The sequence below is a fragment of the Mirounga leonina genome, unplaced genomic scaffold (assembly GCF_011800145.1).
Source record: "Mirounga leonina isolate KUSES-001 unplaced genomic scaffold, KU_Mleo_1.0 Mir_176, whole genome shotgun sequence".
In the NCBI taxonomy this organism is placed as follows: domain Eukaryota; kingdom Metazoa; phylum Chordata; class Mammalia; order Carnivora; family Phocidae; genus Mirounga; species Mirounga leonina.
In genome coordinates this window covers 37,623,828-37,650,104 of record NW_023270454.1, presented here as the reverse complement: position 1 = coordinate 37,650,104, position 26,277 = coordinate 37,623,828, and the positions used below count along the sequence as shown (strand labels likewise).

Here is a 26,277-nt window from a genome sequence, read left to right as displayed (position 1 = left end):
ATATCCAACAGAGAGGAGGAGACTGAAGGTTCAGGGAATATTCCAGAGTACAAAGTACTTCTGAATATAGAAGATGGGATTCAGAGTCCAGGTGAAGGCAGGACACATCCTTCATCTATTTCAATACTAGAAGGGTGGAAAAGATGGGTGCAGACTCAGATAAATTTGTTGATTTGTGTCAGGACTTTGAGGAAATTATTACCAGTAGATTTATTTTCTCTGTGAGTTAGATGGCAAGATAGTTTCTAGTAGTTAATTGTGTTTTAATTTCCCCACCACCACATTCTTTCTCTGGTTAATAAATAATACATGGCTTGTAAGACTTTTGTTTCACAGTCTGTTTAAAATGGGGGATGGATGGAATCTAGATGTTAAACCGAGACTAGGTAATGGAAGGTGGATAGGGAGAAAAGGTAGGAATAAAATGTGTGGATAAACAGTCATCAAGACATTAACAAATGCCTCAATTCCAGACTTTTATTCTACTGGCACTTAAAGTTGAATACTTTATTCAGTCTTTAAACTTTTTTTTTTTTTTTTTTTTAAGTATTAAATGAAAATACCTTTTTTTTTTCTCCCCCATGGAGTGACACTGCTGATTTTTCTCTTTTATCTCTGTGGAATCATGCTGGTTGTCTTTAGATGCCTACAGAGAAGAAAATGCCTCTGGCAACGTCTGGGAAGAGACTCTAGGACTTTAGATTTTTGCCTTTTGTCCAAGAGAGGAGGAGGAATAGAACCTGTAAGAGTTTAAAATGTAATTATCAGCGATCTAAAAAGATCTTTTCATCCTCTTTTCTAGCTATCTGCTTAGGTTCTAATAAGTCCAAGAAATGATTCTAGAAGAAAGAATTGCTTACGATGACTAACTCTTCAGATGCAGTGGTGTGCAGATGGCACCCCTCTTTCTTTAGCCCTGGATGCACTGAGTGTAGACACACTGTGTGTCTGGAGGTGAGGTGTGGAGGCTCTCAGGGTCTACAAAGGGAGGGACTCTAGGACTTTAGTGCAGAAGTTCATTGCTGGTGTCCCTAGAACTAGAGTTGGTGGTCTCTTTTTGTGGAAGGTGTAGGATAGGGTTCAAAATTAATCTGAATCCTTTTTTCTTTTTTTTTTTTTTTAAACATTTTATTTATTAGAGCTCGAACATGAGTGGGGGAGGGGCAGAGGGAGAGGGACAAGCAGACTCCCGGCTGAGCAGGGAGCCCAACACGGGGTTGGATCCCAGGACCCTGAGATCATGACCTGAGCTGCAGGTCATGCTTAACCAACTGAACCACCCAGGTGCTCATGAACCGTTTTTCTTTCTTGACAGCTCAAATTTTTGACATAAAACATGGCTGTATATCCTCATTCATTTCTTTCAGTTGCAAGTGAGAGAAATCCAGTTTAAAGTAGTTGAAGCAAAGAAGAGATTTCTGGGCTCACATGAGTGAAGTCTGAGGAATGGGGCTTGCTTTAGATGTACCTGAATCCAGGGGTCCAGCAATGTCATCAGGTCACTCTTTGTATCTCGGGCATTTCCCTCAGTTGGCTTGACCCTCAGATGGGCACTCTTGCATGGTGCTGATAGCTTAAGGCTATCTTTCTTATTGCTCTGGGAATTCCAGAGAACAGTGATTCCTTTTCCGTAGAGGACTTGTTCTCAAATGGGTGAATTTGATCCACCTGGAGACATGTTTGGTTGTCCTAATTGGAAGGTGCTACTGGCTTCTAGTGGGTAGAGGCCAGTGATGGTGTGCTGCTGAATGTCCTGCAATGCGCAGGACAGCCCCCTACAACGAAGAATGGTCCAGCTTAAAGTTAATTGTGCTGAGGCTGAGAAACCCTGCCTTCGAGGTAGGGATCAAGATATTTTTGTGAAAATAAAATTATGCCAGAGCAACAGGGATAAACTGGGATTGTCCTGGGAAAAACCTGGACATGTGGTTACCTTCCCTAAAGGCCCTATCAGTCCTGGGTCACTTGCCCAGCCTGGACCTGCCGCTGAGCACGGCAGATGGTATACTTGGGCCAGCTGAATCACGTGCCTGCCACTGGGGTGAAGAAGCAGGCAGTAAGTAATTGCTTTACCAGAATGCTAAGGTTCATAGCAAAGGGATTTGTAGAATGTAGAAAAAGAAGGAGATTGCTGATCTGTAAGAGAACTTACATTTTTTTTTTATTAAAGATTTTATTTATTTATTTGACAGAGAGAGACACAGCGAGAGAGGGAACACAAGCAGGGGGAGTGGGAGAGGGAGAAGCAGGCTTCCCACCAAGCAGGGAGCCCGATGCGGGGCTTGATCCCAGGACCCTGGGATCGTGACCTGAGCCGAAGGCAGACGCTTAACGACTGAGCCACCCAGGCGCCCCAAGAACTTACATTTTTGAAAGCGACTTTTAGACCTGTTTTGATCTGGGCCTCGGGCTTCATGGGGCAAATGAAGACTGTGAGAAGATAATAAGTCAGAATAAGTTTGTTCTTGGAGCACCTGGTGGCTCAGGTGGGTAGGCGTCTGACTTTTGGTTTCTGCTCAGGTTGTGATCTCAGGGTCATGGGATCGAGCCCTGCCTCGGGCTCTGTGCTTGGCGGGGAGTTGGCTTGGGACTCTCTCCCTCTCCCTTTGCCCCTCCCCCTGCTCTCTTTCTCTCTCTCAAATAAATAAATGAAAAAAAAAAAAAGTTTGGGGCACCTGGGCGGCTCAGTCATTAAGTGTCTGCCTTCGGCTCAGGTCATGATCCTGGGGTCCTGGGATCGAGCCCCGCGTCGGGCTCCCTGCTCAGCCTGCCGCTCCCCCTGCTTGTACGAGCGCGCTGTCTCTCTCTCGCTCTCTCTGTCTGTATGTCAAATAAGTAAATAAAATCTTAAAAAAAAAGATATATGATTAAAAAAATTAAGTTTGCCATCTATTTTTCCCATTGCTTGGTTGATTCCTTTTAAGCAAACTTGAGAAGGGCAAGAGAGACGAGAGGTAGAAATGAAGTGCAGCTTGCCTGGATACAAGGTTAAGGTTGTTGATGCATTGGGGTAGTTGGTCTGTGCCTTCCTGTATTTAACCTCTAAAGTACCGTGTGATTGCGACACTTTCTTTTTAAATAATAGTTTAATTTGTGATAGTCCAAGAAAATATTTAAAAAATTAAATAGTGATTTGCTGGCTTAATTTAAATTTCTCACACTGATACAGTGCTTCTGTTTAGTTTTAGAGAAATAAAGTATTGCTAAGAAAAGCTGATGTTGGTGAGTATAATTCATCTCACAGTAGATTGAGCAATTTTACATTCTTTTTTCCTTTTAAGGAAAGAAAACTTTTCTTGAACAGAAATTAGAGCAGGTGTTTTTTCTTTCTGTTTGTGTATATTCCAGCCTTAATTTTAAGTTTGAAATCAATTGAGGTAATCCTGTAAGCATCTGGAAAAGTTTATTATAAAAAAATAAGTTTATTTTCTTCTGAATTGTATGATAGTCTCTGGAAATATTTCCCTTGTCTCCATCTTATTGTGTATGCTGGATAGTATTTAAAGCAAAGATTTGAAAGTAGGTAAGTGACCTATTTGGACTATTTTCTTTTCATTGCTAGTCTAGGGGAATTGTAATAGTTAAATTACACATTTATGATGTGAACTCTGAAATCTTTGAGATTTGACTGTATATCTTGATATTTTCTAAAAGGCTTATATGGCTATGCAAAATTGTTGATGAGCAGTCCTACATCCAGAAACCGGATGTATCACTTAACCACAGTTAACAGTTTTTTGTTTGCTTTAAGATGGTTCACTGCCTTTTGGCAGTATCTACCAGAGTGCCTGCAGTACTGATTTATCTTGACAATCATGGAACAGAAGGGTTTAAAAAGTGCTTCTTTGTCCAGAGAACAAAGAGGCAACTTTGTAAAGACCTTTAAGTTTTGTGACTTTGAAGTTTTCATTTCAAAAGTGTTAAAGCTGAATGTGTAGTTTTGAGTAAATGTACTTCCTCAGTTCAATGTATGTGACGGGCGAGAACAAAATAGAAAGGAACAGGGAGAGAGTGGGTTCCATGGTGGAAGCTAGAGCACCAGTGAGCATTTGATCTTTGGAAGGTGTTGGAGGGCACCGTAGAATGATGCATGCCAGATTTTGATGTGTTTAATGAATGTGTACCAAAACTCAGAATTTACATTAGGAAGGAAGGTTGGAATGTAATTAATATATAATCAACTCTGTGGGCTTCCATTATGTGTGTATATATAGTCTAATCATAGTTTAGATGTCACTAAACTGTGTTTATTATTTAAGAGGGATCAGTGATGATTACTTTAAAATGAATAGTCATCTCCCAATCTATTTTTGCTATGTGTATGTGAATATCCATTTTTATCTGTTGGATTTGTTTAAATGAAGGTGCATATAAGATATCTTCAATTTAAACCAGCAATGAGTAGGTTACTGTTGCTTTAAGTTGGAGATACTAGATTTTGTTTTAATTTGCTTCATAATTATCAGTTGAGCTGTTAGAAAATAATATCTGAGATGTACTAAAACATATTTCTAAGTTTACTGAGAGTAATGATAATGATGGTTGTTCTGGTAGTAGCAGATAGTAGGTTTTTATTTTTTAGCACTTACTGTATGAGCATGTAAGCCTTTCACATGAATTAGCATTTACTTCTCACAGTCTTGTTTGGTGCTCATTCTTAGATCTAATACCATTTTGCAACTTAGGAACCTGGGTTTAGATAGGTTGAGTTACTTGCCCAAGGGCACTTAGCCAGAAAGCTGTGTGGCACCTGCCAGGTACACACTATTTCTGAAGCCTGTGGTTTTCAGAACATGCATTATTGCCGTTGATATAGTATTTCACAAGTCTTATTTACAGTATTATCTTGTAAAGACATGGGGGGGGGCGGTTATGTCTGCAAAGCACACTTCAGGAAGTTAAAAAAATTTCTGTGAAGGTGATAGAAACTTCCTTTAAGCTATTAAAAGTCACGGGAAAGAAGATCATTTTCAGAGGCTCTGGAATAGTGGCCATACTCTTCTACTTGTATTACAAAAAGTGAAAAAGCTTACTGGTGTTGACTTTTTAACCAAAGCAGAATTTAAAAAGTAATGTTATAGTTAGTGATCCAAAGGGTGTGTGGGTTTGATGTATACAGACAGCCTGATACTGTTGCCATTTTCAGCTTCCCGCTCTTATCATGACAAGCCTGTAGGAGTTCTTCCCCTTAAAGGGAAAGAAATACTTTGTTTTGTGAAATGGATGCTTTACTGTAATGCCAGTTTGGACCCTTGCTGAAACTTGTTGCTATTTCATGCCCCAAATTGTATTGCCATCTTATTTTCTCCACAAGTAATGGCCATTTCTTTCTGGGTGCAGTTTCATTCTTTTTGGTGCTGTATTTTGAATGTATTTACCCTGAAATAGATTTTCTCCTCGTTCATCTAGGAGGAACTTGCTACCCAGAAGTTTAAGAATTTTGTCTAGAGTCATAGACAGTATTAAGGAGACATTGTAGTTAATTTGAAAATATTTTGGGGCTTTTTAATAAATCTTGAGCTTGGTGAATTTCAATTTCCATATAGAAAGCTAGAATTAAAGTCCTGGTCTTCTAATACCTGCCACGGAGCTGGAAGGAATGCCCAACTCTTGTATTCTACAGATGAGGAAACACGTTCTGAGTGGCCCCCTTAGATACCTGCTTTGTCCTCTCTGTTTCTTGAAGTTCATTTATAATGTTGAGTTTACATGGTAGTAATTTTTTTTATTTATTTGCAGTATTAATGAACGAGTAAATCTGGAAGTCGTATTTAAAGGGTGATTTTTTTTCCCTTTTTGAGACTATTTTCATGATGCTTAATGTCATATTCATATATGTTGAAATTTAGATGTGGATGAGAGTGAGCAAATTTTGAGACTTAACCATTTAATTTACACAAGTGAAAGCCCTTCCTCCTGATGCTTCATTTAAAATTGAAGTAGAGAAATTAATGAATAAAGATGATGTGTCTTGTGGTTGGGGTTTCCATTCATCTGCTACTGCTGGTCCTAATAAAGACTGAACATTCCTATAAAAGCTTTGCCCCTCACCTTGCTCACATTCTAGATTCCAGTAAACTCTCCTTGAGGGTGGTTTCTCCTTGCGGTCCTCCACTAGCGCCTAGAACAGTACCTGGTTCTTAGGTCTTAGATTACTTAGATTACTATGCTTGAGTAAATGCCTGTCTGGCTCCTGCGATGTTGGAAGTTCTTGAATTCTGGAGAGGTTAGGTGACACCATTAAAGACACAGATACGAATGTGAGAATCCAGGCCCTTTCACTCCCTTCCTGTTCCTGAGCCTCTGATGTGAGGCAGAAGTTTCTTTTGTAACTTTGTATTGTATTGCTATCCCAGCTCCTCTGCAAATTTCCACTGAGTACTTTGTATTTTAGGAAAACAGGAAAATCATAATGCTCAGGAGGTAGAAGCTGCTACATTCTGGTTAGAAAGTTGTTTTGGCTTTCAGTTGATAAATGTTTGGAGCGCAAGGACGGGCCTAGGGGGAGTTAGGGCACCGTTGGGATAGCATGCCAATTCTTCTGAGGGCCCCAAACTGCCTCGGGATGCAGAGAAAGTTCAGGATGGTTCTTGTCAGAAGTGTATTTCTTTTGGTTGACTTTCTATTGTCATTTCTTAGCGATTGTTTCTATTTAATATGCTGAAAGTTGTATACAATTTGTTGTTGCTGTTTTAGTCTGTTTCCACATAGAGATAAACAGTCTGGGTGAATTTTCATTGTTACACATGAGTGAAAGTAGGGTATTAGTGTTTAATTTGTTTCATATAATGAAAACTAACAGGAAAAAAGACAAAAAGTAGCAATTTTGCTGCACAGTTAAGTTGTATATTCTTTGATTTATAATAGAACAAGTTTCCTGAAAAATATTAAAATCCTTTAAAAAATGATAGCTTTAAAAAATTCCCAAGCTCAGTTGGTTAAGAGTCCGACTCTTGATTTCAGCTCAGGTCGTGATCTCAGGGTTGTGAGATTGAGCCCTGCCCTCCATTGGGCTCTTTGCTCAGCGTGGAGTCTGCTTATCCTTTTCCCTTTGCTCCTCCCCCTGCTCATGCTCTTTCTCAAATGAATAAATAAATAAATAAATAAATAAATTTTTTTAAAGAATATCCAATGGGAAAAGACAATCTCTTCAACAAATGGTGTTGGGAAAATTGGACAACAACATGCAAAAGAATGAAACTGGACCACTTTCTTACACCATACACAAAAGTAAAATAAAAATGGACTAAAGACCTAAATGTGAGACCTGAAACCATAAAAATTCTAGAAGAGAGCACAGGCAGTAATTTTTCTGATGTCAGTTGTGGCAGCTTTTTTTCTAGATATGTCCCTGATGCAAGGTAAATAAAAGCAAAAATAAACTATTGGGACTACATCAAAATAAAAAGTTTCCACACAGCAAAGGAAACCATCCACAAAACTAAAAAGCAGCCTACTGAGCGGGAGAAGATATTTGCAAATGAAATATCTGATAAAAGGTTAGTATCCAAAATATATAGACTTATAAAAATCATTTAAAAAATGTGCAGTAGAAGTGAGGACATTTCTCCAAAGAAGACATCTGGATGGCCAACAGACACAAAAAGATGCTCAACATTATTGATTATGCAAATCAAAAGCACAATGAGATAACACGTCACACCTGTCAGAATGGCTAAAATAAAAAAACACAAGAAACAACAAGTATTGCAAGGCTGTGGAGAAGAAGGACCCCTCTTGCACTGTTGGTGGGAATGCAAACTAGTGTAGCTGGTCTGGAAAACAGTATGGAGTTTCCTCAAAAAGTTAAAAATGGAACTAGCCTACCACCTAGTAATCACACTGCTTGGTATTTACCCAAAGAATACAAAAACACTCGTTCAAAGGCATATACGTACCCCAGTGTTTATAGCAGCATTGTTTACAATAGCCAAACTATGGAAGCAGCCCAAGTGTCTATCGATAGATGAATGTAGAAAAAAGATATGGTATATATATACAATGGAATATTAATCAGCCATAAAAAAGAACAAAATCTTGCCATTTGCAATGACATGGTTGGAGCTAGAGAGTATAATGCTAAGTGAAATAAGTCAGAGGAAGACAGATAACATATGATTTAACTCATGTGGAATTTAAGAAATGAAACAAACAAGCAAAGGGGAAAAAAAAAAGACCAAGAAACAGACTCTTACTTATAGAGAACAAACTGATGGTTACGGGGGGAGGGGGAGGGGGATAGGGGGGATGGATGAAATAGACGATGGGGATTAAGGAGTGCACTTGTTGTGCTGAGTACTGGGTGATTAAAAGAAAAACTTAAAAAAAATTTCCCAAACAGTAATGATAAAATACAAGCAAACCTATTATTTAAGCAAAACCAAAACTATGATATTAGAAGTACTTGTTATTTTAAGAACAGACTGTCATATTTTTCCTTGTGAAAATATTTTCTTACAGAACTAGTTCTTGTGAAACTTAGTCTGGACCTTCTGTGTTCACAGCATCACTTCTCATCTAATTTCTCCTAGAAAATTGTAAGGCATTTCATCCCGTGTAATCCCTGTAAAGAGGAAGGGAGCCTAGCTATAGGAATATCAGTGCTATGTTATCAAAAAGAAAGAAATGGCTCATTTTGAAAACATTATCATCATTCGCAAGCTGCTGATAATGGTATTTTAAGGAGTAGCTTTACTTTTGGTCTTAAAAACATAGTAAATAGATACTGCCCTCTTGTCCTTCTCTTGCCCTTATATAGTGCGGGTGATACTCTTCTGTTTGTCTCTTTTATTTATTATTATTTTTTATTATTATTATTTTTTTAATGATTTTTATTTATTTATTTGACAGAGACACAGCGAGAGAGGGAACACAAGCAAGGGGAGTGGGAGAGGGAGAAGCAGGCTTCCCGCGGAGCAGGGAGCCCGATGCGGGGCTCGATCCCAGGACCCTGGGACCATGACCTGAGCCGAAGGCAGACGCTTAACGGCTGAGCCACCCAGGCGCCCCTCTGTTTGTCTCTTTTAGAAGCTAGACTATCACTAAAGAAGGTAGGGATGTGCATAGTACATTGTGAGTCAGCCTCTGTGACTGCTCTCTATTTTGTCTTTGGTTTATTTTGCTGTGTTTATCCCGTATGTCTTGAGGAGCAATGCATCAGTCACAGCTGGTTGCATGCAACAGTAGAGAGATCTTGATCGAGTTGTTCATTTTTTTTCTTTTCTTTCATAGTGAGTCAATAGTAGGTGGTTGCTGGCTGGTTGTCAAGGCTGAGGGTTCTACATATTTCTTGGCCTTTTCCTCATGGTTGCAATGTGGCCCAGCCATTACACCCTCTTTCTAGGGCAACAGGAAGAGGAAGAAGTAGTAAGGAGGAAAAGTCTGTATCAAAGGCTTTCCCAGGAATCGTCCATCAGCTTCTGCTTATATCCCATTGGCCTCAGTTTTCACGTGGCCTCCCTTCGTTGCAGGAGGCTTGGGAAAGAGTTGTTCATGGTCCAGCCTTCATTGTAGAGGAAGGGGAAGGAAGAGAAGATTGGAATGGCTGTTGAATGAAACAACTTCTGGACCTCCCAAAAACAGTTTAGGATCTTTATAGTGTTTCTGCACTTAACCTCAGCTAATCAACAGGTCTTCACTGAGCACTGTTAATGTGAACTCTGTTTTTACGGGCGTTAGTGAACAAGAGAGCTGCAAAAATATAATGGGTTGTCGTATTAGAATTTATAGTCCAATTATGGAAATAAAAAACATGAGACAAAGGTTCAGTGGAATTAAGTGCTGTGTTTTCTCACCAGATTTTAAGAAGAGGGGCCTTCATGCATACATGGTATAATTAAAAAGGCTCCATATAGAAGGTAGAGTTGGCTGAGGATGGGCTGATGGGAGGAATAGAAATTTCTGGGGAGGGGGAACAGCTTGAATACCCAAGGTTATCTAGGCTATAATGGAAAATATTAGGGCCTATCAGAAGGATGAGTGTGGAAATAAGTTCTGCCCTGAAACAGAACTGGGGAGTTGTTGTGGTTTGGGAGTAGGAAATATGAAGATATGCTGTTTAAAGGGAAACTAATTAGGTACTCCTTTGTGGAGCAGGGAGAGCCTAGGGCCAGAGAAGCCTGTGGAGGGCTGGCCTGCTCACTTTGAGGACAGGGGCTGTGGTCCAGGTTGGTGGCAGAGCAGTTGGAGGGAGATAGCGTGCCAGAAGGAAATGAGTGATGCCTAAGGAAAGTTAGCAGGACTCCGGGGCTTCTAAGATTTGCTGAAAAATCTAAATCAAAGCTAATGTTTTCAGCTTGGTGCACTAGGAGAACAATGGAGACCAGAACCAGAAAGTTCACGGGGAGCACAGGGCCATCCAGGTTGAGCTAAAGGCTTTGTGACCCAGCTGGTCTTTGAAGTCTAGGCTGCTCTGTGTCCACCATCTTGACATCCCTTTACCCGCTTCCATCTGTGTAGTGCCCACAGCTTTTGTTTGTTCATAGTTTCTGCATCCTTCCAATTTTGGCTTACTCGTGGGCTGCTTCTCTAAGTGTGCTAGCAGTCTCACTGTCCTCTACTATGCATCTGGGTAATTTCCATATTCTTAAGTCCGCTTCCTAAGAGAATCTAGTTGGCCCAGCTAATTACCATTGCCCTTGTTTGGGGAGGGGTTGTCTGGCTCAGCTCTTGGGAGGTCACTAACCCACCTGTCGGTTGTCTGCTTTTGGATCTGGTGCCTGCCCCTGTCCAGCCAGCTATAACCTGTGATACAGAACAGGTTTGCCCAAGATTGCCACCTCACCACGGCCCGGAAGAGGAGGGGTGGGCTGATTGAGGGGCAGGCACGATTGTTTAGTTATGTGCATAACTAGTATATGCGCCATAGCTTGCTTTGCATTTTCTAGTCCTTTCTTTATGCAGAGGAGCTATTTTCTGTCTCGCTCTAGAGAATGTGGTGCAGTTACATGTGCATCAACCTTCGGCTGATACTTTTTATTTGGTATTTTTTAACCACTTTATTGAGATCTAATCTATACACCATATGAGTCACCCATTTAAAGTGTACAATTTGGTGGCCTTTAATAAGTTCACATATAGGTGTAGCCACCTCCACAATCAGTTTTAGAATATTTCATCACCCCAAAAAGAAGCCCTGGACCCTGTGGGCTATGTTTTTTTTGTGGCTGATCATGTGTAACGTGCTTCTACACTTCAGCAGGTTTCAAGGTGAGGTGTTTCTGACCACAGTGTTTCATTTGGCACCCCTTCCTCCTCCTTTCTCCCCCTTACCTGCCAATGACACGCCACAGCCTTCATCACCTGCTATCTTTTATGTTTTTGTGTATCTGTCTTAATGTCTGCTTTTCTTGGAATGCAAGCTTTGTGGCAGTGTCTTTTGTCTGACTTAAAATATCCAGTATGTAGTAGGTATTTAGATATTTGCTAAATGCATTCTTAAGCTTCCTGCTACCAGTGTGATGGTCTCAGCTCCTTATTTTTCACAAGAACCGGAGGAGGAGGTAATTATATCAGGTCCTAGTACCTGTCCAGTTGGCATGAAATTTTACAGATGACAGTATGGAGATCTGGAGAGCTTAATACTTTGTCCAGATTCACAAGCTTTCTTCTTGGTAGGGTTGGGGGTAGAATCCAGCTCACTCGAGGCTTGGGCTAGTTCTTCAACATAAAGAGTTTGTTCTGTCTGTCCCCCTGGTGCATTCTTGGCCTTCCAAGGGACTCAGTGTGTCAGAGAAACCCAGAGGTTCTTTGTTGCTGATTTCAGCCTTTACTCATTTTGACCCCTCCCATATTCCCTCTTGTTTTGAACAGCTGTCCCTCCATCCCTACCCTAATTCATTGTATTATCTCTCTCCCTCTCTCTCTCTCCCCCTCCTCTCTCTTCCCCCACCTCTCTCTCTCTCTCTTTTTATTTTTTTTCCCCCAGACAGGGTTCCTTTAGAGACTTTCTTCTTTTCCCCAAAATTCTCCCCCTGGAAGTTCCCTGTTCTGTCCCTTTTATGATCAATAACTTAAAAAGACAATATAAGGAAAAGATCTATTAATTTGCTGACTCGATTATCTGAGGGCCAGTTAATTAGTTGGTGGTACAGAACTAGGCAAAGAAAAGATTTCCTCATTCGTGACCAGTTTCCTGAGGTCCCAATTAAAGGGGGATTGTGTTAGTCTCTTCTGGGGGTGGTAGGAATGCCCTGCTGCTGTGCGGGGTGGGGGGTAGGGGGGACTCAGGGCTGGGAAATGGGACCCCTGGGTGGACACTGTGGATGGGAACAAAATCCTAGGTGGGAACTGAAGAACCTCCACCTGAGAACTGGAAGGGAACTGTTGATGGGCAATAATTTCCGAGAGGCAGTTTATTTGATAAAGTTACATAACCCTCTTTATAGCAGCCCGGAGTTAAAATTGTTTAAAGCTGTCAAAGCCTTCTCTAGGGCTTCCCCCTTGTCATAGTCATTTCTTCACCGGCCACAAGTCCGTCTCATGTGTGTTTTGTGTTTGTAGGTGGCTGCTTTGGCACTTTTTGGGTGGGTGTGGCAACAGCATTCAATTCAAACCACATGCGTCTGCTGCAATACACAGTGGTTCCTCTCTGATTAAAAACTTGGGGTTTGGATTTGTTTCCTCTCCTCTCCAGGGCAGTAGCAGGAGTCTTTTTTTTTTTTTTTTTAAGATTTTATTTATTTGACAGAGAGAGACACAGCGAGAGAGGGAACACAAGCAGGGGGAGTGGGAGAGGGAAAAGCAGGCTTCCCGCTGAGCAGGGAGCCCGATGAGGGGCTCGATCCCAGGACCCTGGGATCATGACCTGAGCCGAAGGCAGACGCTTAACCACTGAGCCACCCAGGTGCCTCCAGCAGGAGTCAGGAGTCTTTTATGAGTGGAAGGAAGGCTTTTAGCGGGGACCTAGCCATTACATCAGGCATTTACATTTATCCACTTTAAAATATAATTGTATGCAATTCTGCAACCAAACAAGAGCCAATGGCCTGTATTGGAAGATTTGTCCATTCATAGTATGTGGGCTAGTTAACCTTGCACCGTACTGGACTCTTCTTAAGGTTTTGTGCTGATGGGTGCTAAGCAACTTCCAAGGTGATTTTAAGAAGGCTTTGCTAGGACCAAAGAAGGAAAATAAGGCTAAAGGAATTGAGTTAAATGAGCGACCATTTGCTTTAGCTGTTCTGAGCAGCATCCGTATGTTGCGTTCTTTCTCCTGACTCTGGTTTTCATGCTCATGCCTAGATCAGAAACTGCAGATTCTCCACCACCAGACACTTACCCCTTTTGAAATATAAATATATCAATTAATATGTTATTATCTTGTAGCAGATTACAGTCTTTAACATTGGTATTTTTTCTTCCAGCTTATTGAGCTATAATTGACAAAATTGTAAGATATTTAAAGTGTACAGCATGATTCGATATATGTGTACATCATTTCCCCCTCCCCCCCCAAGCACTGACGTACTTTATAAGGACTAGTTGAGGCAGATACAGAATGGTAGTCTGGTAGGGGCATAAGAAAAGGAAAATGAGTGAGATAGCCAAACAAAGAAATGATTTATTTTTTCATGACCAAGTGGACTGGGGTAGGGCAGATTGTTACTAATCAAAGATTAGTTGTTGCTACTCACCCACTGTCTGCCCTATTTGCTGGCAATTATGAATGATAACAGATTTCAACAATTGAGGTGAGACATAAACTGTGACAGGACACAAATAGAAGGAAAGTAAAATAAGAATGAGTAAATCAACTAATGATACAATGTAAAAACAAAAGACCCATAGTAAGTATGTATAAGATTCATTGCAAGACAGATGTTATACAAGTGTTTCTCCATTCTCATTATGCACTAGCATAAAATGGGAAACTTTTGAAAAATGCTGATGCCTTAAAAAATGATTGAGTGATTTTATTCTGCTTGCTTTGGGATGAAGGCTGGGCGCTGGTGTTTTTGAGAGCTCCTTAGGTGCTTCTTAGTGTAGCCAGGGTTGAGAATAACTGGTATAGATGTGAATTAAGACTTACATAGGGAGTGATTATTGAACTTTGGTGGGAGTCAGACTCACCTAGGGTGCTCTTTAAAAATGTAGTTTCCTGGGGTGCCTGGGTGGCTCAGTCAGTTAAGCGTCTGTCTTTGGCTCAGGTCGTGATCCCAGGGTCCTGGGATTGAGCCCCACATTGGGCTCCCTGCTCAGCGGTGTATCTGCTTCTCCCTCTCCTTGTGCCCCGCCCCCACTCGTGCTCATGCTCTCTTTCTCTCTCTCAAATAAATAAATAAAATCTTAAATGTAGTTTCCTGGTCTCCACTCAAGTTCTCTCTGGAGTATGAGACAGTATCTTGGGCTACACTTTGAGAAACATTATGTTGGTATAGATTATTGGATAATAAGATTACTGGGCACGGGGTTGGACAGATTTCTTGTAAAGTGGGACATGAGCAAGTGTCTGAGTAACGTATAGGGCTCAGAAGAACAAAGGGTGGGAAAGTAGAAGGTATATTTGGGGGCATTGACAGAGTCGGTTTTGGTGAGGGAGTAATAGGAGGGGAGGTTGGAAGGTAGAGGGACTGCTGTACCACTTTATGGAGCTTACGTTTTGCATTTTTAGGCTTGGAGACTTGAGTTTGCAGAGCCTGGCCTTAGCTAGTCCTGTGTAAGCTAGGTCAGTAAACAACACACAGGATAGGCGTCCTTAACACTATAGGAAGTGATTGTTGTATGAGAGGTGACTTGGGAATTTCCCATTGGCTCCCTGCAGTAATAAAATAGTGACACTGAGCTAAAAAACCTCTAAATTTGGAATAAATTAATCCAGCAAACATTTGCTAGGAGCCTTTTATTTTTTTATTTTTTATTTTTAAAGATTTTATTTATTCATTTGAAACAGAGAGATACATAGAGAGAGCATGAGCAGGGGGGAGGCAGAGGCAGAGGGAGAAGCAGACTCCCCACTGAGCAGGGAGGCCGATGCGGGGCTCTATCCCAGCACGCCGGGATCGTGACCTGAGCTGAAGGCAGACGCTAAACATCTTAGCCACCCAGGTGCCCGTTAGGAGCCTTTTCTACGACCAGTGTGCTGAGGACCTATAGGTTATTTTTATTTTTATTTTTTTATTTTATTTTTTAAAGATTTTATTTATTTATTTGACAGAGAGAGACACAGCGAGAGACGGAACACAAGCAGGGGGAGTGGGAGAGGGAGAAGCAGGCTTCCAGCAGAGCAGGGAGCCCGATGCGGGGCTCGATCCCAGGACCCCGGGATCATGACCTGAGCCGAAGGCAGACACAACGGCTGAGCCACCCAGGCGCCCCGGACCTATAGGTTATTTTTAAATAACATCTTAGAATGCTTTGTTGGTAACACACTTATATAAATTCTGCAGACTCACCAGACATGAGCCCATCAGACTAGGGAGAAAAATAGCAACTGTGACTTTCATTTGTGCATAGATTCTAATAACATGGTCAGGACTTACTGGAAATGTTTTAATCAGGACAGCTTGCAGTGTTTTTGATGATCTTGATTTGACAAATATAATTGTTTTGTGTTGGAAATATTACCAGAATACTGCTGGAAGACTGTTCATTGGGAGTATTTTAAAAATATATTTTGGCACAGAAACCTTTGACTATCGAGTACAAGCAAAAGCTGTCTTTCCACAAAAATGCACAGATACATATACTCTTGCTTATAATTTAGGGCTCTTAAATGCTGTGAGGTCAGTTTATAACCCATGTCGGTATTCACAGACTCCAAGTTAACACTTGGATTATGGAATTACTCTGATGTCACAGACATTTTGGGGGAGTGGAGAAATACAGGTGTTCATGGACATTTTCAGTTCTTTTCATTGTTAGCCACGACACTTCATGATGTGTAATTCAGCATCTGTTTAGCAAATGCTTTTGAATGAAGTTTGCATAAGCCACAGCCAAAGTATTTCCATATGATAATGCTGTAATTAAGTGCACTTTGGAACAAGGGCATGTGTGTATGTGTATGTGTGTATTTCAGTATGCCACACCCATTTGCACTCTGGACAGGCTGCAGAGAATTGGGTATGTCTATTGTTGTTAGGTCTCCTGAAGTAAAACACAAGATAGGATTTAATCCAGCAGTCCCCAGTGTGTTTTCTGGGGGAATGCTACTTCTGATAGAAGCTCCATGAAAACAGTCTCAGAAGATAGAGTCCTTCTGTAACACATGACATATTCTATCCTGTCTTAGAGATACACTACACATGTGATTATATTAAAAGAAGTCTGGCAATAAAGAAACCTGTTTAGCTTTGCTTAAACCCACTGATTTTTAAGTTTATTTAACCAGGACTTCTCTTCTCAAAACAGTCTTTAACCTCTCAAAGATAAATATTGTGAAATATTAATTTCCTTCACTGTCATCAAAGTTGGCTGCATGAAATATAAGTGAAGCCTTAATGTGTGTGAGCTGCAGAATTTGCTTTTTTAGAAAACCCACATGGAGAGAATTATGTCAGCACTCTGAGTGAGAACTTAGTCTCACTGCAGATCTAGGGTCAGAATTTTGAAAGGCATTCTGAGATGACTGCCTAGACAGTACCTTTTAAAAATGGCCATATTTGTGGGGTGCCTGGGTGGCTCAGAGGTTAAGTGTCTGGCTCTTATTTTGGCTCAGGTCCTGATCTCAGGGTTGTGAGATCAAGCCCTGCTGTGAGCTCCATGCTCAGCAGGGAGTCTGCTTGAGATTCTCTCTCCCTCTCCCTCTTCTCCCACTTGTGTGCACTCACTCTCTCTCAATAAATAAAATCTTCAAACAAAAAGAATGGCCATACTTTTATAAAAAGACAGAATTTATCAAGATATTATTGAGAATCATGTTGAAAATAAAACAGAAAACTTTTATAGTTTTCTTCCACTAACCCATGCCTTTTGCTCAACTGAAGTCCTTTCCCCAATATAAATTGCAAATTTGAAAATAATAACTGATAGGGGTGGAGAATCAGGGAATACCATATTTGAATGATCAAGGAAACGGTTCTTAAATAACAGCACAGATAAATTAGAGTGTTTTATGTGTGAAGGAGCAAAGATTTTGATTATAGAATTATGAAGGATATTATATATGAATATACTAGGGAGTAACCATCCCCCCCAACCCCTGACATAAGTCTAAAGGCATGAAAATTATATTGTAGTTAATGGATTATTCTTTAATAGTTTATTGGTTAACTATTTCAGGATGATTTTCAAATATTTAATTGATTTAGATCATGTATCAGACACTGAATAAACATCTGTAATTGACTGGCCAGTAATCTAGCTGCTGAATATTCAGGAATGGTTACGATATCCCGAATATTCAGGAGCCTCTCCTGCCATTGAGAGGCTCATAATTTTGGTGGGAATTGCTTTCCCACTGACATAATTTTCCGCTGGGTGGCATCTTTTTCCTCTCTGGGCTTTCTCTCCTGTGCAATCCTTCCCCCCGCGCCCCCCCCCATTATTGCCACTTACTGTTGCTAGCCTAATCTCAAGCTGAATGAATCATGGACCTGAGCATGGTACTACTTATATTGCTTTATTACATTGTGAAACACTTCCTGATAAGAACATTAGAAGTGGTTTTGAGTGTCTGGAAACCTTGTAAACCTACTGCCAAATAATCCTGAAGAATCCACTGTTAACGTCAGTGTAAAGATTTGTTAGTGACTTATTTGCCAATTCCTTATTCCTATCCCACCTTTCTCCTTAGTTAAGAAAAAGTTATCAATGTTTTGGACTTAGTGAATTTTACTTAATTTTCCCAGGAATAAGAGACTTTAGCATATTCTCATAATAAAATTGTTTATTCTAAGAATCTTCTCTGCCAAAATTTTCCATTTTTTTTCAAAAACATATTTTTGTCAGCTACTAAGTAGAAATGAATGATAGAAACTCTAGAAATTGCAAGAGTTTGATATCACCTTTGCTGTTTTTGAAAGTTTTGATATAAATGCTTAACTACTCAAAAATGGGAAGGGGATGAATTACACAGTGGTGATATGCATATCCATATTCTTCAGGTAGCACCGATCTGTTTCGGTGATGAGGCGTTTTCTCACCATGTAGAGTAGAGTAGTTCTGGTCTTTAGGGAAGTTACTCAGTAAATGTTCTTGAGGAAGGAGGGAAAAATGAAAGTTATCTATTTTGGCCCATAATTTTAAACTTAAGGTAAACCCCTAATTAGAAAATAAGTGTAAATTTTATAGGCATCTAGGTTCTTATATGTCCCTGTTCTGTGTTGTTTTCTTCATAATATGGACAATAAAAATAAACCATGCATCAAAACTTCATTTCAAATAGGAGTCACAGTGCTTTATGTACATCGCAAATTCCCTATTAGCTAACATTCTGCTACCATGGAATTTCCATATATTAAGAGGTTCTTTCTGCAGCAATGATTAATACTTGTAATGATTACCCTGAGGATCCACAAAATCCTCTTGAGTCATCAAAGATTATATTCAGTATAGCTTCAATGTCACATACTTATTGTCTTCTAATTGTTTGAAAATTAAGAATCTATTTGTGATTTTTTTTTTTCCTCTTGGTTGAATGCCCCATTTCCTGATCATTTCACATAAGAAGCTGTAGGATGCTATCGGAAATCTGTTTTTCTTTGCTACCCTAGTTTAAAAACCAGTGGCTGGAGTTAAGAAATGTGTTATGGAGCTTCAGAGATGAGCCTGCAGTGACTTCTACCTTCTCTAACCATGGAATATGGAGTATTGCTTTGGACTAAGAATGATTAAAAAGAGGGGTATTGAAAAGTCATCCTACTGTTTATGCACATATTCCAGGTAACAACAGAAGGGCCCAAGGAAAGCAGGGACAAAAGAGTGTGATGAAGCTGTCCCCTTTGATCACAGAGATGTAAGTGTGCGTTCATAGACCAGCTGTTCCTCCCTAGCCTGTCACCACTTCCTTGGGCCAGGTCATTATCAGGTATCACCTGTGCTACTTCATCAATCATGTAATTGGGACATTTACCTCAGTTCTGAACTTAGCCCCAATCTACTGAATCGCTGATACAGTAGTGTTTGTCTATCATGGCACTTAGGAATTAACCTCATCCAGTTATATTATAGCTTTATCCATGGATCCCACATTCCAGTTGATAGTCACTTGGTGTAAATAAGGAGTGGTCAGTATTTATTGAGCACTTACTTTGTGCCAGGCTATGTATTCAACCTGTAGAGAGTAGTTTGTGTTTTGACCTAGATTCAAATTCTACCTGTGTCACATACTGGCTATGTGATCTTGAGCAAGTTAGCCTCTCTTTCGGTGTCTTTTTCTGTTATAGCAGTTACGCTAATTTGCTAGGGTTGCCGTAGCAAAGTAGCAGGGATTGGGTGGCTGAAACAACATCAATTTATTTTCTCACAAGTCTGGAGCCTAGAAGTCCGAGATCAAGGTATCTGCATGGTTTCCTCTGATGCCTCTTTTCCTGGCTTAGATGGCTGCCTTCTCCCTGTGTCTTCACGTGGTCTTCTTTTATGCATGTCTCTCTGTCCTAATCTTCTCTTACAAGGACAGCAGTCGTATTGGATTAGGGCCCATCCTAGTGACCTCATTTTAACTGAATTACTTTTTTTAAAAGACCCTATCTCCAGCCAAATACAATCACATTCTGAGGTGCTGGGAAGTAAGACACGTATGAATTTGGGGGGACATGATTCAGCAGCCCATAAGAGCCGTGAACGTAATATATGCTCAAATATAGTTGTACTGTTGTGAGGATTAAATGAAATAATATATGCAAAGGCCTGGCCTGAGTAGGAGCTTAGCGCATACTCAGCGTTAACCTACTCCTCGCTAGAGGTGGGATAGGATCTTGTTTTCTTTATGTTCCAGCCAAGTGTAAAAGTAAACATTGGTGGAATTGTGCTGTGAATATCTAGGTGTCTCTTTCCAGAGGCTTCCCATCTTCTTTACCCTCATTCATGCAACCAAATGAGTGATTTGTTTCAAAGCTGCTTGTGTTCTCTCTGCTTCTGCTCCCTGTCCATCAGGGCATCATCACTTTTCGAGTCCACGGGGCTTTCCTTCCAGTGGCAGGAATGTTAGGCTTCTCCCAAGAACCACAGTGCACCTTTGACTTCCTCTCCCTTGATTCTTTCAGTGTTTCCACCTGGCAATAGTATGTTTCTGCCATTGGACACTTCAGATGTCATGGTTTATGTTATTTAGACCTGTTCTTCCCCATCCCTCCCCCCGCCCCCCGGTTTCATGTAGCAGTACCCCCTCCCCACCGCAACCACAGTTCCACACACAGACCAGAGGTTTAAGGTGGGGTCAGATAGGTGAGTGAGGAAGCAGTGTGAGAGGAAAATGAGCACAGACTTGCAATGACTTACTGTTTTTGTTCAGACCAGTACCATGTGGCCTTGCCTCATGGTGAATGAGCATAATTCCTCGGAGAACATTCCCTTGAAGGATCATGTCTGACAAGGCATTAGCCAGTGTGTATCATCCAGAGAATTCCAAGTAAACACACATGAGTTTAAAATCCTAGGGTATAATTGGTCACAAAATCATTTCACTTGCTAACTTTCAGGATACACTATGTATTTTATAAGTGTTATTTAAAAATCTTTTACTGGCCTTTTCATTATTAACTATTGAGAAGTTTCCCCCCAGTGTTCTCTCAAGTTGAGAAGGTTTACTAAGTGTCGTTTTCCAACTGGAGCTTGGTTTCCTGGAAGCTATTCTTGGTGTGGTGGATGAGTACAGCTGTTCATATCTTAATATTTCAGTTTGAGTCACTGGGTGGGCGGAACTGATTAGAATTCCAAATGCAATACATATAGGCGGATAGGTGGAACTCTTTTGGAATTTACTAGGAGAGGTTTTTGACAGAAGTCCTACATTCTGGAGTTAAGTGGTAAAAAAACAAAAAAACACCACTTTAAGTACAAAGTATCTGAATAAATGTCTTATGCATTTTGTTTTAGTTTTCTTTTTTGGTTGGTGGCAGGGACATTTTTCTTTATATTAAGAAACAGTTAAAATATGTTGTCGAGACAGGATTCTTTGAAAATATTTAAAATAATATGCTTCCCTTCCAAAAAGATGCTTCTTTACTGTGGGTTAGCATGACCGTATTTTCATGAATGTTCATACGTGTGTTCAAGACATCATTTTTTCCTTTAAACACTTTATGAAGCTTTATCATAATTCCACTCAATTTACCACAAATTTGAATTTTGCTGTATCCCATACACCAGTTGGGAAGAAAAATTCTGTTTATTGAATGGCAAGTGGCTTTTGGGCTGGCTAATATAAACATCCCTTGGAATGTGAGCCAGTGTAACAAAGAGGGGCAGTGGAAAGCATCATATTTTAGGATTCCAACTGCCCAGTGACAGCTTGGGAAGCAGTGTTAGGTTTTCGAGTTTGTGTTAGGAATCAACCCCAACCCATATGTGGGCTTGAATGTTACGTTCTGAGTTATGACATAAACTGACATTGTAGTGTTTTCTAGGATGTGGTTTTCAGGGTTGCCATGATGTCATAAGGAAGGCTTGAAAAAACAGTGATTCACGGCTAAAGCTTAAAACAGTCTGTTAAAAAGCATGCACTCTCTCTAAAACAAGCCATAAATCAAAGTGGAGTAATAGGGAATCCCTACCGGGTAGAGAGAGAAAGAGGGTTCTTGGTTCTGCACCTCAGGTCTTCAGAATGTGAATCAACACAAGTAAGAAAGTGGACAGCTCTGAAAGATGCGTTTTAGAGCTCCTTGAAGCTCGTTTAAAGGGTTACTTCCTTTTCTCAGCCGTTTACTCCTTGATCAACTCCAGAGTGTAGCCTGAAATATGCTTTGAAGGCATCTGTGAAGCCGCACATCAGGTTAGGCACGCAGACGTGAGAACCCGATGGCCTGTGGGGTACACACCTTGGCCTGCCCTTCAAGCTGTGTGATCTTGGGCAAGTTACTGACCTCTCCGAGCCGCAGTTTCTGGCTATAAAATGGGCATGATAATAGCATTCATAGGGGAGTTATGAGAATGAACTGCATTAACATATGTAAGGCATTTAGGCTAGTGCCTGGCACCTGGCCAGCCCTGTCTAAGTGTTGACCGCTATTGTTATTTAGCACATATTAAAAACCCATACATGACCCTGAGCAGACCAGATTGATACCCAGCGGCATTGTTGTGCATTTCTGACCTCATCTGTCCCAAGTTCTCCAGTTAAACCCTACAGTTCCCCAGGCTAGGTAAGCATGAACTCTTATTCTTGGTGGAGTGTTCATGGAAGAATTTGTTTCTGCAGGTATTTGATGTTGTTTGACGGGTTTGGTTTGTGTGTAAGAGTGTAGGTGGTGCGCGTAACCTAGGCTTGTGTCTGTGGGGTTTAAAGTAGTCTTTAGGTGAGGGTTAGAATGGTGATTTTGAGATCAAAGTTTTCCTTATCTCTTTCTCTTGTTAGTGTTCTCCATTCTGTAACATACTTATTTTTAATTTTAAGTTTTTTTTTTAACCTTTAAACCCTCCTGATTGCCTGTGACTTTATTTTGTGGAATGGCGACCACCCGGGAGTTAGAGAGCTTGCTGCCTGTGTGTTGTGGGAGACTGTATAACCTTCACATAATGCTTTTACTCAGGCGCCTGTGTGTGATTAATTTTTTTTTTCCTTGGGCTTGAAGAGGCAGATATAAGATAAACATTTCATGTTGCCTGAGCCCCGAGGGACTCAGAGTTGAGGTAAGCAGCATTTGCTCTGTGTCTTCTCCATGCTACTACTTTGCCGGAGCTCTTTCCCTGTTGATGGGCCTTACCTGCCCTCCGCATCCTCACCTGTGGAGCCCAGGTGTAAAGCTTGCATCCCGCCTCCGGGCCAGTCTGGAAATAAAAATAGAAATAAAGGGGGCTTTAGGTGGGTCCCTGCTGTTTGCTGCTTCTCCTTTGTCTCAGGCGGCTGGGGGTAGCCTCTCTGCAAGGGCCGAGCTGTGCAGATGGGAGGCTGCTGGACGAAAGCGGTACCTGTTGCCTCGGGGGCTGGCCCAGGGGCCAGCGGTGGTGAAGGCTTTTCCTCCGACTGGCATCAAGGTTCTGGCCTAACCCTTATTCCCATAGGTGCCCAATTGGCATAGTGTAACAAGGCCTGGTCGGAGAGAGAATGGTGATTATTGTTGGTACCCTTGGCTTTGTCAGAAGGCCATGGGAATATGGAAAGAACACAGGCTTTGTGGTCAGGCTGACATGGGTTTGAATTCTGCTGTGTTGCTCACTATATCATTACAAGTAAGTACCTCCCACCGACCCTCAGTTTCCTCCTCTGGAGCGTGGAGGTTCTCATTCTTCTTGCTCAGGGTTATGGAGTCAAGCAAAGCGCAGCACAGCAGGAGAGTGGCAGACGCTGATGGTAGAGCCCTTGCTGTGCGCCAGGTACTGTCCTCGGAGGTGACAGGTAATAAGTTACTCGGTCCTCTCCATGACGGCATCTCCATTTTGCACACTAGGAAACTGAGGCACAGAAAGGTTAAGCATGTTGAACATGTTGGTACTGAAATCCAGATTCGAATCCGGGAACTCAAAAGTTTGCTTCCGCAGTTACTCTGACGGATAACTTTTTGATGATTTCTAAGACGTGGTATTACAAAATATAGTTCCTTCTAAATTCTTAGTCTCTGCATAGCAGCTTATTGGCTGGTACCTGTACCTTTTGGGGACCTACCAGTGGGCAACACATATGACCTACTGATGAGAGAATTGTCCTTTTGCAGATGTTAGGAAGTTATAATGGTTGTTCTGGTTCAACGTGAAGTCTGTTTCTCCCCTCAGACACCACCTGTGGTACCTCCGCAGGCAGCAAGCAGGCTAGGAATTATTGTTCTAGAACTTTTGATGCATTTGTGAAAAAGAAAGTCTCCAGACCAGACCCTTGGGCTTCCCTGTGTATTGTTGCTTAATCCAAGTTGCCTGGGAGTTCTGCGGCGGCTGTTGAGGTAAGGTTTGATAGGGAGCGGCTGCGCATCAGAAGCTCACTCACTGGGACTTGCCGTGGAGCATAGACTGTGCCCTTAGCTGCTGTGAGGCCCAGATGACATGCTGTGCTTCATTCTGATCCTGCTGGAGTGTTGGGGACTTTTGCCAGGGCATGGTGAAAGCTTTAGGATAGGTTCTGTCTGACCACTAGTGTGGGCTGCCGTCACATGGAGGAGGCTTTGGGGGTAGGTGTATGGCTATATTCGTCACTGACTAGTCCAGAAAAACTCCGGCTGTGCTTGACCTGGCAGCAGCAGAAAGTAATGTGAGGTGCTGGTCACTGTCACGATCAGTTTTCTTCATTTGGACTTGAGTATATATTCATGTTAAGCTGTTTTAAGATGGATGTGCCAGATCTGAGTTTCAGCTACATATCTATGTCTCGTCACCATTAAGAAGTTTGGTCTTCTTGCTGTGCCAACTGAATGAAGGTCTGTGTGGCCGAATAGAATTGTCTGCTTAGGGTGTGTTTTTCAGACGTGGCCTCATGTTGAACCCAAGGCTTGGAGATGTAGCCACTCTGTCAGGCAGATCTGTGAATCACACTGGGCTTCCAGGGTGATTCATGTGTGTGTCATTTCTGACTGTGTCTTTACCTCTGGCAGGGACAGCTTGTGCCTCTAAATAGTAATATGAAGTGTGGGAATGTACCCTGATTTTTATTACCTTGACTAACACTCTGTGTTACCCTATGGTACCTTATTGTACCATAAATGTTGTGTTTTTAATGACCTAACTTTCTAAAATCTAGATTCTGTTTCCTATACGTGGGGAGATGTCTTGAGAAATTGGAGCCCTAAAACGAGAAAGGAGTTTTGTAGGCCCAGCCTGTGTGTGGTTACCTTTCATCACAGTCTGTGTATGGCACTAAACTAGATAATGTGAGAAACAGTCGGTCCTGCATCCTGTCCTCAAGTTGCTTGCTACTTAGGTGGAGATATAAGTGAGATTAAACACTACATAGGTTTGCAACAGGGAAGATCCTCTTAGAAATGTCTGTTAATATTGGCACCGAGAAGAACAAAATGATTTGAAATTGATAGATCCCTAGTCTCTGAGTCTAGTTTAGACAAGATTATTTTTTGTGAATTTCTTAAACTCTGAGATAGAGAAAAGTTGGTGTTGTCTGTCATATGGCTGATGTTATATCATTCTTGATGGGAAATGGGTCTTTTTGTCCCTCGTGTCACCTGGTAGAGTGTAACTGTGAAATTGTGGAAAAAAGCGAGATACGCATTGGGTTTATAATGTGCTACAGCTCTTTAACCTGGGGCAGAGCACACTGATTTCTGCCATGGCCTGGGCATGGTACTCAGAAAGTCCTGCTTCCTGTAGTCTGTTTTATCTCTGGGTCTTTGAGAGCCCTTTCCTCTGTTTCCTTTTGGGTTAAAACCCTAGAGCAGGAAAGAGACATTTGGGGTAAGTACGCTATGGCACTGTCCCCACTCTCCCAAGGAAACTGCTCGTAGGGCTATGGCTAATTGAAATGTCCTTTTCCTACCTGGGTATAGCTGCAGAATCTTTCTTTTCTTTCTTTCTTTCTTTTTTTTTTTTTTTAAAGATTCTATTTATTTGACAGAGAGAGACACAGCGAGAGAGGGAACACAAGCAGGGGGAGTGGGAGAGGGAGAAGCAGGCTTCCCACTGAGCAGGAAGCCCGATGCGGGCCTCAATCCCAGGACCCTGGGATCATGACCTGAGCCGAAGGCAGACGCTTAATGACTGAGCCACCCAGGTGCCCCTGCAGAATCTTTCTTAACACATATTCCTGGCTGTCACTACTTTTTGCTTCAAGTCGGCACATTTTATGAAGTTTGTAATTCTTACCCTAGAAGTCCAAGGTGCTGTCATCATTTTGCTCTGTTGCATTTTAATAGGGGTTCGGCGAGTGGTGGAGATCGTAAGTGCTGTTGGCATTCAAAAGGCAAGAACATGTTAGAGTGATCAGTAAAGATTTTATGGTGGAAGAGGGACTTGGTCTGTGCTTTGAAGGGTGGCTAGGAGTTGGATGGTAGGGAGGACGCTGTCCTGTGACCGAGGGGCAGAAGAGCAATGTACACGGATAATCTGGGGACGGTGGCTTTAGAGGGTTTCGATGGAACAGTAGTTCTCAATTTTACTTTATCGGTCACCTGTTGGACCCCATCCCTGAAGTTGCTGTTTTAGTAGGTCTGCAGTAGATCCCTATAACTTGCATTTCTAACAGGTTCGCCGATGATGTTGATGCTACTGGTCGCAGGGCTGCCCTTGAGAACCACGGCTGTA

General features: G+C 41.5%; 1 protein-coding gene across 3 annotated transcripts in view; it reads left to right on the top strand.

Annotated features, from left to right (window-relative positions):
* Positions 1-26,277, top strand: part of ARHGAP10 (Rho GTPase activating protein 10) — a 315,853-nt gene that overhangs the window by 13,000 nt on the left and 276,576 nt on the right. The window contains exon 2 of one of the 3 annotated variants that reach the window (XM_035022942.1): positions 3,189-3,222. The exons of the other annotated variants lie outside the window; for them this stretch is intronic. The gene's annotated coding sequence lies outside the window, so the exon portion shown is untranslated. The remainder of the gene's footprint in view (positions 1-3,188; positions 3,223-26,277) is intronic. 3 annotated transcript variants of the gene reach the window in all.